The sequence below is a fragment of the Gadus macrocephalus genome, chromosome 22 (assembly GCF_031168955.1).
Source record: "Gadus macrocephalus chromosome 22, ASM3116895v1".
NCBI lineage: Eukaryota > Metazoa > Chordata > Actinopteri > Gadiformes > Gadidae > Gadus > Gadus macrocephalus.
The window spans coordinates 10,909,377-10,925,704 of record NC_082403.1 but is presented as its reverse complement, the minus strand read 5'-3'; the positions used below and the strand labels follow the sequence as shown (position 1 = coordinate 10,925,704).

Below are 16,328 nucleotides of genomic sequence, written 5' to 3'. Positions count from 1 at the left end.
ACATGGAGGAACGCACCACAAGCGTAGGACGCAGGTGGCCTGAGGAATATCGCTCTTTAGGTACCATGTACTGCCGTTCGGCCGAACGGTCTTTACTTTTTTTCTTTAATAGGGAAAGAAAAAGTAGGAGCAAGCTTCCGGAACTTCGCGGTCCGTGGCGCTGCTCTTCCCGTCTGCGGCGGCTGCGGCTGCGGCTGCTGCTGCTGCGGCACCGGGGCTGGAGTCGGAGGCGGCCCCCTGGAACGCTGGGACCTGCCCGGACCCCTCCCGGCCTGCTGGTGGGAGGAGCCCGTGAGAATCGCCCCGAACCGGGAACGATTCTCACGGACTGACTGCTGGTGCGCGAGCACCTCGGAGAACCGGAGACCAAATAACCGATTGTGAAACCTCCCCTACCTTTAAAACCCGCTCTCACTTCTTGCTCTCATCATTTTATGAGATTTAAGATTTACACCCTGCCTCAATAATATAAATGTACTGCACAATGAGTGGCGTCAGAAATACAATTTTCTTTTACCATTTTTTTATAAATCTGGTAAGGCTAGATTTATAAAGGTCAAAAAGCCAGGGGCTGAAAACACTGAAGATGAATACAAGCCTGGCCTACCGCAAGAGGGTATATGACCTTAGTTTAGAGAGTAGTTGGCACATAAACCTCCCAATAGAGTAGAGCCCTGGCATTTGAACGCAGCAAACAAATAGTGTTGCAGTCTGCACCCCACCTGATAGTATGCATTAGGAACCGTTGGTCTTTAATAGGTCTTATTTGTCAATACCCCTGTCCTAGTGATCAAGTGTTTTCCTACTTGTTTTCACCGGCTTTTCTTTTCTTCTCCATTCCTTACTGCACACACTTTCCCCCAAACTCCTCCGACAGCGGCCAGCCCAGAGCCGCCTCATAAGCCCATCCCCAAACCACGCAACACCAACGCTGCAACGCATCACCTCAAGCAGAAGGCTCCTCAAACGGAGTCTGGGCATTCAGACGGAGACTCCAAATCTAATAATAATAATAATACATTTAATTTAGAGGCGCCTTTCAAGACACCCAAGGTCACCTTACAGAGCATATAGTCATCATAAATCGTTTAAAAAACAAGACATTTTGAAAAAACAAAACAAAAGAAAAACATAATAAATAAAACCAAGACAAAACAAAACAAACAAACAATCAAAACAGTGATCAGTTAGACGTTGTGTGCGAGTTTGAACAGGTGAGTTTTGAGTTAGATTAGACCAGTAGAACCAGCACCCCCTTTTATTAGATTAGCCCAGTAGAACCAGCCCCCCTTTTATTAGATTAGCCCAGTAGAACCAGCCCCCCTTTTATTAGATTAGCCCAGTAGAACCAGCCCCCCTTTTATTAGATTAGCCCAGTAGAACCAGCCCCCCTTTTATTAGATTAGCCCAGTAGAACCAGCCCCCCTTTTATTAGATTAGACCAGTAGAACCAGCCCCCCTTTTATTAGATTAGACCAGTAGAACCAGCCCCCCTTTTATTAGATTAGACCAGTAGAACCAGCCCCCCTTTTGTTAGATTAGACCAGTAGAACCAGCCCCCCTTTTATTAGATTAGACCAGTAGAACCAGCACCCCTTTCATCCTTCCTTCACCTTTCCTACATAAGGACTTCTTTGTCACCATTTACGAACTGCAGCTTTTATGAAGTCAAATGGCCTTCAGCGAAGTACAGCGCCAACCAGGCGTGCTCAGCAGGGTTAGACAAGAGCCTGAGGGTGAGTGATGGCTACATAGGGTTTTTTTATTAAAAAAAATATGGTCAGTATTTATACATAGCCTGCTATTCTTGGTGTTTTATAGTAGCAATAAACACTTCACCTAGATGCATTCAAAACAGATTTCCCTATTGTGACAAATTTGAAAGACATTCAACAATCCACTTCAATTACTCTTTATTCATACTCTTCAAATTAACAATCTTAATCAATGGCCTCAGCCGTAATGCAATCTAGCAAGAACCCATGCAACACTGTATGGCACTCCTCAGGGACACATCAACACTCAGCTAGGAGGAGCTGGGGATCAAACTAGCAACCTTTCGGTTACAAGACAACTGCTCTACCTCCTGACCTAAGCCGGCCCCTCAGTAACAGATCAAATAAATAGGCATTTGGTTCCATGTTAGATATTTACCAATCATTTCCTTGTTTACTCCTCGATCATTATCTACCTTGTCTTTTCACATATTCAGCCTTATGTTATTGGCTTTGTTACGTATTTTAAGAACCTGAGCTGCCCCCAAGTAAGCCCCAAGGAAGCAGGACCAAACATATAAGCCCTAAATACTATACATTGCCACAAGGGGAGCAGGACCTTATTGAAGGCTGCAATAGCTGCTCCAACCACACAGAAGGCAGCACCTTTAGATAGGTGAAGCCGAGGCTAATACGTCACATAGGCCACGCCCACTTCACCCTATCAATCTCAAAAAGGTTAAAAAAAAAAAGGTTAAAAGGTTCAAAGGTTTTTATTCGCCATTTGTGCATAAACAAGACAGTTCAAACACATTGGAATTCTTGTGCAGGGCTTCCCAAGTCAAGTACAGTATTAATACAGAGAGAGAGATCGAGAGAGAGAGAGCGAGAGGGCGCAGCACAATAAATAGTAATAATAAAAAATATAAAAAGTTTTAAAAATTGAGATAAGGACAAATTGCATGTTGTGCATTGCATTTCAGTTCAATCTCGACAGAGAAGTTGGACTTCAGAATCTTCTAGCTGCTACCAGACAAAGGGTTAATGTTTTTGATCAGCAGGGAGACGCTCAGCACGTGTTCAACACGCTTCCACCTCCTTTTGCTCCGTAGTTACCATACCGAAATACTTTAACAAATAAAGTGTGTTAAAAGCTATCCTGGATTGGAAACCTTTATTGGAAGAACTCTGCAGCTTCATAGTCCAATGATTGATATCGTCAGATCAGATTCACCAGTAAGGATGCTTAAGCTGCTCAGCTGTCCCAATTCCCCAAAACAAAATCTGTAAAGATGAAGTATCTTTATTCAATTCAATTCAATTTTGTGACACCCCCCTTTACCCATGCCCCCACACGGGCAAGAAAAAACTCCCTTGAATCAGCAAGGAAGAAATCTTGAGAAGAAACGCAGTGGAGGGGATCCCTTCTTCCAGGGATGGTCAGGAGTGCAATGGGTGCCACAATTGACCCAAGAACCCATGCAACACTGTATGGCACCCCACCTGAAGTCCTCAAGGAATAAAACACAGATGCAGGGGAAAAGAGATGCCTTTAAAGAAACAAAGTGGAGCGACCCAGGGACAAGTCTGGTTTGGGTTTAAGATTAAGGATGGTTAACTTTTATTATTGGTGTTTGTTTATGTTTAGGCATTAGTGATTGTATTAAAGAGTGTTTAGGTATTAGGAAAGAGTTTAGTTATTAGAGATGCTTAGTTAGATTGTCAAGTTTAGGTACCAGGTTAGGGTAAGAGTTTAAGCATTTGGGCTTTTAAGTTAGATGGTCAAGTTTGGGTATTAGGTTAGGTTGAGGTAAGCGAGTTTAGGCCTTTGAGATGTTTAGTTAGATGGTTCAGTTTAGGTACTAGGTTAAGGTAAGAGTTTAGGTGTTTGAGCTCTTCAGTTAGATGGTTAAGTTTGGGTATTAGGTTAGGTTGAGGTAAGCGAGTTTAGGCCTTTGAGATGTTTAGTTAAATGGTTCGGTTTAGGTACTCGGTTAAGGTAAGAGAGTTTAGGCATTTGAGATCTTTAGTTAGATGGTTAAGTTTGGGTATTAGGTTGGCTTTTTGTTTTGTTAGACAAGTTACTTTAGGCATTTTATATGTTTCAATTTAGGACATTTGAAAGAAAGATTAGAAAGATTGTTAAGCTCAGGTTTGCTCCAGCTTTGTCCCTTTAGTCGCTCCCTTAGAAAGAGGGTTACGAGGTAACTGGGTTAGAAATACAATAGTTGGGGTCACAGAAATAGAATGTATAAGTCATTGAGCTAAACATGCTTTTCCTACAACATGGTGTGAATTACAGTACTTTTTTTTAAAGTTAAAATGGTAAAGTGGTAACAGTATGGTGTGTAGGAGGCAGGAGGAGTTGTAGGAGTTGTTGAGCTCCGAGTGGTTATGTCTGGGGTAGATTGGATTGTAGGTGTAGCCAGGGATCCTCAGGGTGGATGGGGAGTAGGCCATCGTTGTAGATCAACTGTTCGGTCATCATACTCTGAAATAAATTGAAGGCACAAAGTAAAGTCAGTCTCACAGTGTGCTGGCAGATTTAGAAGACATTCTGATCACCAAACGTGAAGGCCAATCAAAGACACAAATGCAGTAACAACACCATCTGGCATCAAACATAGGTCATTACATTCAGTAATTTAGGTTGGATTTTATATTGATTTACAGGAGAGAAAAGGCTTCAAGTCATTACGGCAACAACATCAAAATCGTCAGTGCTGGATTACCATCTTTCATCAATAAATGTATGTATAATTGATACAAGTCAGTTGAGCTATTCCCAGGGAGTCTTCAACCTTTTTATGAAACAACTGCAAATGTCCAAGTACACATCGATTCAATGGCCGAAGCATGTCATGTCCCAGTACGATAGGTGGCATGGCATTGTACCCATTTCAATCACCTTTTTTAAATAAATCAGTTTCTAGTCTTCCTCCCATTCATAAACTGTAAATTGTGCACGTATTTTAACTGGTACATCATGGTGAGTTTCCTCGTCAGTCCAAAAGTGTGTCTTGCTCCTGGACCTCTCCATCGTGTTTGCCGTTTGACAGTGACAACACCATGACTATTGTCACCTTCTATTTCCTGCTCTGGGAAAAAATCTCCAGCATGCGCAGAACGCATAACCCTGATTGAACGTACATGCACGATTAATGAGACCATCAATCGAATAATCTAGAGGTCTTAATCCCGACGATGAGAAACCCGATCCGGTCTGATTTTTGTCAGACTAAGGTGTATACATGCATCTTAAAAATACAATCACAGTGAGACTAACCCAATAATTTGGTTCTCGAGTGTCATGTAAACACAAGTCTCGCTGGTGATTACATGTTTAGATGGATTGAACCAAAAGGACACCGCCTGAGAACAATCACAAAGGAACTGCACTGCACATATTCCGTTTTATACGGCACAGAATAAAACCATATGGCAAAGAATTAAAATCGTACAGTGCATAGAATTGCACAGAATTTAAATCGCAGTGCATAGAATTGCAAAGACTTAAAATTGTATAGTGCATAGAATAGCAAATAAATAAAATCGTATAGTGAATAGAATTGCAAAGAATTAAAATTGTATAGTGCATAGAATTGCAAAGAATTAAATCGTATAGTGCATAGAATTGCAAAGAATTAAAATTGTATAGTGCATCAACATCAAAACCACATTAAAATAGTCAGTGCTGGATTACCATCTTTCATCAATAAATGTATACAAGTCAGTTCAGCTACTCCCAGTCTTCAAAATTTTTATTAAAATCGGGAGGGATTATGTGATTGCCATTTGGTCCATTTAAGAATGAAGGAACCGTTTATCAAAGTTCTCACCTGGGTCTCTCCACCATGGCAACTGCACAGCCATCTGCTCTTCCATCGTGACCTGAAAAAAACAGTAATTTGTTGATCTCAAGTGGAAATTAGTCATAGCAAGAAGGGCAAAAAATATACACCAAGGGTAGGTATAAAAATTATACAAAGGATGGAAGCAAGCATTGTGTGACCGGAAGAGCAATTATTCATTTTTACGATTCTTAAGCATTAGCCAATATCAGTTTGACTAAGCGAAAAAAAAAAATCAAAAGCACACACTATGAGAGCATTATTTTGAGATGGTATCGATGGATTAATTTTATACAATGGCCCCAACCAAGTGTAAATGTATCCAACAGTGGCATTGTCAGGATGCACTGAAAGCTTCCCGAAATGTTAGCGTTGGGTTTGACAGGTTACAACATTAAGACGTTGGGGATACGGTACCGCTGCTGGGAGTTGATCCCCCTAGCATCTTAACAGGTCATCCGTTTCATGTACCATCTCTCGAATAAATAACACGCACCTCTCTACCATTGGAAATAATAATAATAATACATTTAATTTAGAGGCGCCTTTCAAGACACCCAAGGTCACCTTACAGAGCATATAGTCATCATAAATCGTTTAAAAAACAAGACATTGTGGAAAAAAACAACAACATAATAAATAAAAAATAAATAGGTAGATCTCTAACTCCCCCCCATCCCCCACCCCCCTCTAGGGGGGGGGAGAGAGATAATAAATAAGGGGGGGGGGGGGTCACCTGAGCAGCGCTCCTCAGCACCATTGACTTTTATTCTGGGGGACCAAAAGCCCAGCTACAATTTGCTGATGAACCCAGCTACTGTGTCCTAGATTTTTTAGATGATAAGATTTACTTTATTGAACCTTTGAAGAACGGTCTGAAGAATTCCCCTTTCCTGGACGAGGAGCTGGTTGGTCTTGACACCTCCCGCTGACCGCCACCGCAGGGACCTCCGACTGCGTCGCCTCAGTCCCTCCAGGAACACACGTGACCCTTTGGCACACTGGACATTTGTTTTCTCCCCATTAATGCAGTCCAACACTTCACTCAGATGTCAATAGGGTATTTTATATGCACTTTTACAGCACAGTACATAGTGGGCTGTTTTGATAGAACTAATTACAATAGTTATTACTCCCAACCCCAAGTAATACACATCCTGACTAGTCCTAGTGGCCGAGAATGCTTTCTTAACAGCCAGTCAGAATGAACACATCTGTATGGATTACTTTAGATCTGTACGATGAGTCGCTGACCGTGTCATTCTAAACAATCCAAGCAAGCCATCAATATGTGTATTCCATTGTCTTACCCTTCAGCATCTGCAGAGCTGCACCATTCCTGGTCTTCCCTCCACCTACAGCTTCCAGCACCAGTCCTGAATTTGACAAACGCTGTAGAACACTGATCTTGAAATAAATGTACAGGGGCAAACCCACCCCTGAACAAAAATAATTCAATTCTTTCATGGTTCAACGTTCATAAATAATTGTCAATGCTTAAATTCCTTGCAAATAAGTAATATAAAGGACAGCATGAGGCATATCTAGCAAGATGATTATGGTACAGTGAGAACCGTATGTTTTTATAGAGCAAATAATTTAAGTCAAGTAATTGCTATAGAAGGTGATAAACCTTACTTGCCTCCATTGCTGAAGTTCGTACATATCTGGGAATGGACTTTGTGAAATTTGACAAAATATTGAAATGGAAAATTTGTCAAAAATTTAAATTTGCAGTACTACAAATCTGAATTTGCCGGTGTCGATGTTCATAGGACCAAGTGCAAGCACTAAAAATCGCTAGGCTAACCCATTCCCCGTATACAGCAGCTATAGCTAGCTAATGCAGATGCTAGACAATCAAGTAATATGAATAAATACAACACACAGGTTAGCTACCAGGCGAAAGGCTCCCAACACAGTTGCGTTGGAGCAAACTACCTTCCAAGCTACCAGGGGAAACGCTCCCAACACAGTTGCGTTGGAGCAACTAGCTTCCAGGCTACCAGGTGAAACGCTCCCAACACAGTTGCGTTGGAGCAAACTAGCTTCCAGGCTACCAGGTGAAACGCTCCCAACACAATAGCATTTGCTGTACAGTCAGAATGTCTACATACACATCTTATAGCCATAGGTCGACTATACTCCACAATTGGCCAACTGCAATTGTCCGAGTACATATTTCAGATTATATTGCACAGAATAAAACCACATTGCAATGACTTAAAATCGTAGTGCATAGAATTGCAAAGAATTTAAATCTTAGTGCATAGAATTGCAAAGAATTAAAATCGTATGATGCATAGAATTGCAAAGAATGAAAAATCGTAGTGCATAGAATTGCAAATAATAAAAATCATAGAGCATATAACTGCAAATAACTAAAATCGTAATGCATAGAATTGCAAAGAATTAAAATCGTATAATGCATAGAATTGCAAAGAATTAAAATTGTAGTGCATAGAATTGCAAAGAATTAAAATCGTATAATGCATAGAATTGCAAAGAATTAAAATCGTAGTGCATAGAATTGCAAAGAATTAAAATCGTAGTGCATAGAATTGCAAAGAATTAAAACCGTATTGCATAGAATCAAACCACATTGCAAGGAATTAAAATCATTTAGCACAGAATAAAACCACATTGAAGTATGAAGCAGCAGTAGCCTACAAGTTCAGCAGCAGTCAACAATTTGCAAATGTATGGAAAGTTGTAAAAAGGAAAGATTCAAAAAAGGGAGAATGTAGAGTACTGTGTGGATGTGTAAATCAACTAATCCATCTGCTAAATTCAAACCTACCAAGCCAAAAACCAACAATTGAAACCAAACCAGCAACTAGCTTCCAGGCTACCAGGTGAAACGCTCCCAACACAGTTGCGTTGGAGCAAACTAGCTTCCAGGCTACCAGGTGAAACGCTCCCAACACAATTGCATTTGCTGTACAGTCAGTATGTCTACATACACATCTTATAGCCATAGGTCGACTATACTCCCCAATTGGCCAACTGCAATTGTCCGAGTACATATTTCAGATTATATTGCACAGAATAAAACCACATCGCAATGACTTAAAATCGTAGTGCAGAGAATTGCAAAGAATTGAAATCTTAGTGCATAGAATTGCAAAGAAATAAAATCGTATAATGCATAGAATTGCAAAGAATGAAAAATCGTAGTGCATAGAATGGCAAATAATAAAAATCATATAGAGCATATAACTGCAAATAATTAAAATCGTAGTGCATAGAATTGCAAAGAATTAGAATCGTAGTGCATAGAATTGCAAAGAATTAAAACCGTATTGCATAGAATCAAACCACATTGCAAGAAATTAAAATAATTTAGCACAGAATAAAACCACATTGAAGTATGAAGCAGCAGTAGCCTACAAGTTCAGCAGCAGTCAACAATTTGCAAATGTATGGAAAGTTGTAAAAAGGAAAGATTCAAAAAAGGGAGAATGTAGAGTACTGTGTGGATGTGTAAATCAACTAATCCATCACCTAAATTCAAACCTACCAAGCCAAAAACCAACAATTGAAACAGAACCAGCAACTAGCTTCCAGGCTACCAGGTGAAACGCTCCCAACACAGTTGCGTTGGAGCAAACTACCTTCCAGGCTACCAGGTGAAACGCTCCCAACACAGTTGCGTTGGAGCAACTAGCTTCCAGGCTACCAGGTGAAACGCTCCCAACACAGTTGCGTTGGAGCAACTAGCTTCCAGGCTACCAGGTGAAACGCTCCCAACACAGTTGCGTTGGAGCAAACTACCTTCCAAGCTACCAGGTGAAACGCTCCCAACACAGTTGCGTTGGAGCAAACTAGCTTCCAGGCTACCAGGTGAAACGCTCCCAACACAGTTGCGTTGGAGCAAACTACCTTCCAAGCTACCAGGTGAAACGCTCCCAACACAGTTGCGTTGGAGCAAACTAGCTTCCAGGCTACCAGGTGAAACGCTCCCAACACAATTGCATTTGCTGTACAGTCAGTATGTTTACATACACATCTTATAGCCATAGGTCGACTATACTCCCCAATTGGCCAACTGCAATTGTCCGAGTACATATTTGAGATTATATTGCACAGAATAAAACCACATTGCAATGACTTAAAATCGTAGTGCATAGAATTGCAAAGAATTGAAATCTTAGTGCATAGAATTGCAAAGAAATAAAATCGTATAATGCATAGAATTGCAAAGAATTAAAATCTTAGTGCATAGAATTGCAAATAATTAAAATCGTAGTGCATAGAATTGCAAAGAATTAAAATCATATCATGCATAGAATTGCAAAATAATTAAAATCGTAGTGCATAGAATTGCAAAGAATTAGAATCGTAGTGCATAGAATTGCAAAGAATTAAAATCGTAGTGCAAAGAATTAAAACCGTATTGCATAGAATCAAACCACATTGCAAGGAATTAAAATCATTTTGCACAGAATAAAACCACATTGAAGTATGAAGCAGCAGTAGCCTACAAGTTCAGCAGCAGTCAACAATTTGCAAATGTATGGAAAGTTGTAAAAAGGAAAGATTCAAAAAAGGGAGAATGTAGAGTACTGTGTGGATGTGTAAATCAACTAATCCATCTCCTAAATTCAAACCTACCAAGCCAAAAACCAACAATTGAAACCAAACCAGCAACGAGCTTCCAGGCTACCAGGTGAAACGCTCCCAACACAGTTGCGTTGGAGCAACTAGCTTCCAGGCTACCAGGTGAAACGCTCCCAACACAGTTGCGTTGGAGCAAACTACCTTCCAAGCTACCAGGTGAAACGCTCCCAACACAGTTGCGTTGGAGCAAACTAGCTTCCAGGCTACCAGGTGAAACGCTCCCAACACAATTGCATTTGCTGTACAGTCAGTATGTTTACATACACATCTTATAGCCATAGGTCGACTATACTCTCCAATTGGCCAACTGCAATTGTCCGAGTACATATTTCAGATCATATTGCACAGAATAAAACCACATTGCAAAGAAATAAAATCGTATAATGCATAGAATTGCAAAGAATGAAAAATCGTAGTGCATAGAATTGCAAATAATAAAAATCATATAGAGCATATAACTGCAAATAATTAAAATCGTAATGCATAGAATTGCAAAATAATTAAAATCGTAGTGCATAGAATTGCAAAGAATTAGAATCGTAGTGCATAGAATTGCAAATAATTAAAATCGTAGTGCATAGAATTGCAAAGAATTGAAATCTTAGTGCATAGAATTGCAAAGAATTAAAACCGTATTGCATAGAATCAAACCACATTGCAAGGAATTAAAATAATTTAGCACAGAATAAAACCACATTGAAGTATGAAGCAGCAGTAGCCTACAAGTTCAGCAGCAGTCAACAATTTGCAAATGTATGGAAAGTTTCAAAAAAGGGAGAATGTAGAGTACTGTGTGGATGTGTAAATCAACGAATCCATCTCCTAAATTCAAACCTACCAACCCAAAAACCAACAATTGAAACCAAACCAGCAACTAGCTTCCAGGCTACCAGGTGAAACGCTCCCAACACAGTTGCGTTGGAGCAACTAGCTTCCAGGCTACCAGGTGAAACGCTCCCAACACAATTGCATTTGCTGTACAGTCAGTATGTTTACATACACATCTTATAGCCATAGGTCGACTATACTCCCCAATTGGCCAACTGCAATTGTCCGAGTACATATTTCAGATTATATTGCACAGAATAAAACCACATTGCAATGACTTAAAATCGTAGTGCATAGAATTGCAAAGAATTAAAATCGTAGTGCATAGAATTGCAAAGAATTAAAACCGTATTGCATAGAATCAAACCACATTGCAAGGAATTAAAATAATTTAGCACAGAATAAAACCACATTGAAGTATGAAGCAGCAGTAGCCTACAAGTTCAGCAGCAGTCAACAATTTGCAAATGTATGGAAAGTTGTAAAAAGGAAAGATTCAAAAAAGGGAGAATGTACAGTAGGCCTACTGTGTGGATGTGTAAATCAACTAATCCATCTCCTAAATTCAAACCTACCAAGCCAAAAACCAACAATTGAAACCAAACCAGCAACTAGCTTCCAGGCTACAGGTGAAACGCTCCCAACACAGTTGCGTTGGAGCAAACTAGCTTCCAGGCTACCAGGTGAAACGCTCCCAACACAGTTGCGTTGGAGCAACTAGCTTCCAGGCTACCAGGTGAAACGCTCCCAACACAATTGCATTTGCTGTACAGTCAGTATGTTTACATACACATCTTATAGCCATAGGTCGACTATACTCCCCAATTGGTCAACTGCAATTGTCCGAGTACATATTTCAGATTATATTGCACAGAATAAAACCACATTGCAATGACTTAAAATCGTAGTGCATAGAATTGCAAAGAAATAAAATCGTATAATGCATAGAATTGCAAAGAATGAAAGATCGTAGTGCATAGAATTGCAAATAATAAAAATCGTAATGCATAGAATTGCAAAGAATTAGAATCGTAGTGCATAGAATTGCAAAGAATTAAAATCGTAGTGCATAGAATTGCAAAGAATTGAAATCTTAGTGCATAGAATTGCAAAGAAATAAAATCGTATAATGCATAGAATTGCAAAGAATTAAAATCTTAGTGCATAGAATTGCAAAGAATTAAAATCGTATAATGCATAGAATTGCAAAGAATGAAAAATCGTAGTGCATAGAATTGCAAAGAATTAAAATCGTATGATGCATAGAATTGCAAAGAATTAAAATCGTAGTGCATAGAATTGCAAAGAATTAAAACCGTATTGCATAGAATCAAACCACATTGCAAGGAATTAAAATAATTTAGCACAGAATAAAACCACATTGAAGTATGAAGCAGCAGTAGCCTACAAGTTCAGCAGCAGTCAACAATTTGCAAATGTATGGAAAGTTGTAAAAAGGAAAGATTCAAAAAAGGGAGAATGTAGAGTACTGTGTGGATGTGTAAATCAACTAATCCATCTCCTAAATTCAAACCTACCAAGCCAAAGACCAACAATTGAAACAGAACCAGCAACTAGCTTCCAGGCTACCAGGTGAAACGCTCCCAACACAGTTGCGTTGGAGCAAACTACCTTCCAAGCTACCAGGTGAAACGCTCCCAACACAGTTGCATTTGCTGTACAGTCAGTATGTTTACATACACATCTTATAGCCATAGGTCGACTATACTCCCCAATTGGCCAACTGCAATTGTCCGAGTACATATTTGAGATTATATTGCACAGAATAAAACCACATTGCAATGACTTAAAATCGTAGTGCATAGAATTGCAAAGAATTGAAATCTTAGTGCATAGAATTGCAAAGAAATAAAATCGTATAATGCATAGAATTGCAAAGAATTAAAATCTTAGTGCATAGAATTGCAAATAATTAAAATCGTAGTGCATAGAATTGCAAAGAATTAAAATCATATCATGCATAGAATTGCAAAATAATTAAAATCGTAGTGCATAGAATTGCAAAGAATTAGAATCGTAGTGCATAGAATTGCAAAGAATTAAAATCGTAGTGCAAAGAATTAAAACCGTATTGCATAGAATCAAACCACATTGCAAGGAATTAAAATCATTTTGCACAGAATAAAACCACATTGAAGTATGAAGCAGCAGTAGCCTACAAGTTCAGCAGCAGTCAACAATTTGCAAATGTATGGAAAGTTGTAAAAAGGAAAGATTCAAAAAAGGGAGAATGTAGAGTACTGTGTGGATGTGTAAATCAACTAATCCATCTCCTAAATTCAAACCTACCAAGCCAAAAACCAACAATTGAAACCAAACCAGCAACGAGCTTCCAGGCTACCAGGTGAAACGCTCCCAACACAGTTGCGTTGGAGCAACTAGCTTCCAGGCTACCAGGTGAAACGCTCCCAACACAGTTGCGTTGGAGCAAACTAGCTTCCAGGCTACCAGGTGAAACGCTCCCAACACAATTGCATTTGCTGTACAGTCAGTATGTTTACATACACATCTTATAGCCATAGGTCGACTATACTCTCCAATTGGCCAACTGCAATTGTCCGAGTACATATTTCAGATCATATTGCACAGAATAAAACCACATTGCAAAGAAATAAAATCGTATAATGCATAGAATTGCAAAGAATGAAAAATCGTAGTGCATAGAATTGCAAATAATAAAAATCATATAGAGCATATAACTGCAAATAATTAAAATCGTAATGCATAGAATTGCAAAATAATTAAAATCGTAGTGCATAGAATTGCAAAGAATTGAAATCTTAGTGCATAGAATTGCAAAGAATTAAAACCGTATTGCATAGAATCAAACCACATTGCAAGGAATTAAAATAATTTAGCACAGAATAAAACCACATTGAAGTATGAAGCAGCAGTAGCCTACAAGTTCAGCAGCAGTCAACAATTTGCAAATGTATGGAAAGTTTCAAAAAAGGGAGAATGTAGAGTACTGTGTGGATGTGTAAATCAACGAATCCATCTCCTAAATTCAAACCTACCAACCCAAAAACCAACAATTGAAACCAAACCAGCAACTAGCTTCCAGGCTACCAGGTGAAACGCTCCCAACACAGTTGCGTTGGAGCAACTAGCTTCCAGGCTACCAGGTGAAACGCTCCCAACACAATTGCATTTGCTGTACAGTCAGTATGTTTACATACACATCTTATAGCCATAGGTCGACTATACTCCCCAATTGGCCAACTGCAATTGTCCGAGTACATATTTCAGATTATATTGCACAGAATAAAACCACATTGCAATGACTTAAAATCGTAGTGCATAGAATTGCAAAGAATTAAAATCGTAGTGCATAGAATTGCAAAGAATTAAAACCGTATTGCATAGAATCAAACCACATTGCAAGGAATTAAAATAATTTAGCACAGAATAAAACCACATTGAAGTATGAAGCAGCAGTAGCCTACAAGTTCAGCAGCAGTCAACAATTTGCAAATGTATGGAAAGTTGTAAAAAGGAAAGATTCAAAAAAGGGAGAATGTACAGTAGGCCTACTGTGTGGATGTGTAAATCAACTAATCCATCTCCTAAATTCAAACCTACCAAGCCAAAAACCAACAATTGAAACCAAACCAGCAACTAGCTTCCAGGCTACAGGTGAAACGCTCCCAACACAGTTGCGTTGGAGCAAACTAGCTTCCAGGCTACCAGGTGAAACGCTCCCAACACAGTTGCGTTGGAGCAACTAGCTTCCAGGCTACCAGGTGAAACGCTCCCAACACAATTGCATTTGCTGTACAGTCAGTATGTTTACATACACATCTTATAGCCATAGGTCGACTATACTCCCCAATTGGTCAACTGCAATTGTCCGAGTACATATTTCAGATTATATTGCACAGAATAAAACCACATTGCAATGACTTAAAATCGTAGTGCATAGAATTGCAAAGAAATAAAATCGTATAATGCATAGAATTGCAAAGAATGAAAGATCGTAGTGCATAGAATTGCAAATAATAAAAATCGTAATGCATAGAATTGCAAAGAATTAGAATCGTAGTGCATAGAATTGCAAAGAATTAAAATCGTAGTGCATAGAATTGCAAAGAATTGAAATCTTAGTGCATAGAATTGCAAAGAAATAAAATCGTATAATGCATAGAATTGCAAAGAATTAAAATCTTAGTGCATAGAATTGCAAAGAATTAAAATCGTATAATGCATAGAATTGCAAAGAATGAAAAATCGTAGTGCATAGAATTGCAAAGAATTAAAATCGTATGATGCATAGAATTGCAAAGAATTAAAATCGTAGTGCATAGAATTGCAAAGAATTAAAACCGTATTGCATAGAATCAAACCACATTGCAAGGAATTAAAATAATTTAGCACAGAATAAAACCACATTGAAGTATGAAGCAGCAGTAGCCTACAAGTTCAGCAGCAGTCAACAATTTGCAAATGTATGGAAAGTTGTAAAAAGGAAAGATTCAAAAAAGGGAGAATGTAGAGTACTGTGTGGATGTGTAAATCAACTAATCCATCTCCTAAATTCAAACCTACCAAGCCAAAGACCAACAATTGAAACAGAACCAGCAACTAGCTTCCAGGCTACCAGGTGAAACGCTCCCAACACAGTTGCGTTGGAGCAAACTACCTTCCAAGCTACCAGGTGAAACGCTCCCAACACAGTTGCGTTGGAGCAAACTAGCTTCCAGGCTACCAGGTGAAACGCTCCCAACACAATTGCATTTGCTGTACAGTCAGTATGTTTACATACACATCTTATAGCCATAGGTCGACTATACTCCCCAATTGGCCAACTGCAATTGTCCGAGTACATATTTCAGATTATATTGCACAGAATAAAACCACATTGCAATGACTTAAAATCGTAGTGCATAGAATTGCAAAGAATTGAAATCTTAGTGCATAGAATTGCAAAGAAATAAAATCGTATAATGCATAGAATTGCAAAGAATTAAAATCTTAGTGCATAGAATTGCAAATAATTAAAATCGTAGTGCATAGAATTGCAAAGAATTAAAATCATATCATGCATAGAATTGCAAAATAATTAAAATCGTAGTGCATAGAATTGCAAAGAATTAGAATCGTAGTGCATAGAATTGCAAAGAATTAAAATCGTAGTGCAAAGAATTAAAACCGTATTGCATAGAATCAAACCACATTGCAAGGAATTAAAATCATTTTGCACAGAATAAAACCACATTGAAGTATGAAGCAGCAGTAGCCTACAAGTTCAGCAGCAGTCAACAATTTGCAAATGTATGGAAAGTTGTAAAAAGGA

At 38.9% G+C, this 16,328-nt stretch overlaps 1 protein-coding gene and 1 long non-coding RNA gene across 3 annotated transcripts in view; both read right to left on the bottom strand.

The window, feature by feature from the left end:
• The window catches only part of ndufs6 (NADH:ubiquinone oxidoreductase subunit S6), a 59,316-nt gene that overhangs the window by 22,156 nt on the left and 20,832 nt on the right, over window positions 1–16,328 (bottom strand). The gene's annotated exons all lie outside the window — the stretch shown is intronic.
• Window positions 3,045–7,131, bottom strand: LOC132451524 (uncharacterized). Of its 2 annotated transcripts, none has more exons than XR_009524130.1 (4): window positions 6,877–7,131; window positions 6,418–6,537; window positions 5,555–5,606; window positions 3,045–4,206 (listed from the first exon to the last, which is right to left on the bottom strand). It is a non-coding gene; the product is annotated as an uncharacterized LOC132451524 (long non-coding RNA). The 2 variants fall into 2 exon arrangements; XR_009524131.1 differs by having other exon boundaries at window positions 6,428–6,537.